Source organism: Magnolia sinica, chromosome 6 (assembly GCF_029962835.1).
Source record: "Magnolia sinica isolate HGM2019 chromosome 6, MsV1, whole genome shotgun sequence".
NCBI lineage: Eukaryota > Viridiplantae > Streptophyta > Magnoliopsida > Magnoliales > Magnoliaceae > Magnolia > Magnolia sinica.
The window spans coordinates 36,746,237-36,747,492 of record NC_080578.1 but is presented as its reverse complement, the minus strand read 5'-3'; the positions used below and the strand labels follow the sequence as shown (position 1 = coordinate 36,747,492).

At 39.5% G+C, this 1,256-nt stretch overlaps 1 non-coding gene across 1 annotated transcript; it reads left to right on the top strand.

Moving 5' to 3' along the window:
- The first annotated feature begins 525 nt into the window (after positions 1 to 525).
- On the top strand, positions 526 to 632 carry LOC131250376 (small nucleolar RNA R71). Its single transcript, XR_009173302.1, has one exon. It is a non-coding gene; the product is annotated as a small nucleolar RNA R71 (small nucleolar RNA).
- The last annotated feature ends 624 nt before the right edge of the window (positions 633 to 1,256 follow it).

Genomic DNA, 1,256 nt, shown 5'->3' with positions numbered 1-1,256 from the left:
AAACTTTGAGGGGTAGCAGTTTGTCCATTTCTCCAACTAAAGTTTGGATGATTTTTCCAACCAGGATTGTACGTATTAGAGGTTGGTTCATTGAAAGGTCTTTGATAAGTATTTACGGTATTGGATTGTTCATTCAACACTTCTCAAAAAGTGGGTATCATAGGACAATTTTCAGTTGTATGAATGTTGCAATCACAGATGCCGCAAATACTTTCATTAACCTTATCCTTCTTTCCTTCCATGGCTTCAACTTTTCTTATGAGCGTAGTCACTTTATACTTGAGATCATCCTCTTCTTTTAAGAGATACAATCCACCTTTCTCCTTACATTGAGTTGGCCTAGACGTGGTATTCGATTTTGGGTAATAATCCCATGATTGTGTTTTTTCAGCAAGACTATCGAGGTAATCCCATACCTCGTCAATATTTTTATTAATGAATTCTCCATTACACATTGTCTCGACCATTTGGCGCATGGAAGATGTCAGTCCATCATAGAAAAAATTTGTAATGCGTCACGTTTCAAAGCCGTGTTGTGGGCATGAACTGACCAAATCCTTGAACATTTCCCAACATTGGTAAAATGTTTCATCCTCCTTTTGGGTGAAGTTCATGATTGCTTTTCTAAGGGTAATCATTTTATGATGTGAAAAAAATTTCTTTATGAATTCCCTCTGCATATCATTCCATGTGCCAATGGATCTAGGACGCAGTGAATGTAACCACGTCTTAGCCTTTTCCTTCAAGGAAAAAGGAAAGAGTTTCAGCCTGACTGTGTCCTCAGACACATTTTGAAAATATAAAGTGGCTATGATCTCATCAAAATCTTTCAAATGTAGATATGGTTCTTCAGATTCAAGCCCATGGAACTTAGGAAAGAGTTAGATAACCCCTGGCTTGATGCCCATATGTCCTGTATTTTCAAGAAAAATCATGCATGAGGGCGTACTCAGTCCCGCTGGTTGTAAATAATCTCGTAAAGTATGAGGCGGGGATGCTTGATGCACCTCATTCTGATCCTGAATGTCCTCCACCCTGGGTTGAGGTAGAAGAGGTTGGTTCTCAGCCATCACTTCAATTAACTCAGGGGATTTCGAGTGGTATTTAGTCCTGCGATGGATAGTTAACCCCTCAACCAATCCTCCTTCAGTCAAGAGACGTCAAGTGTTGTCACGGGCCCACTTGGGCATGAAACACTTACAGCTCTCAATCAAATTCGAAACCTAATCCTAAGAAAGGAAAAGAAAATCTAGAAA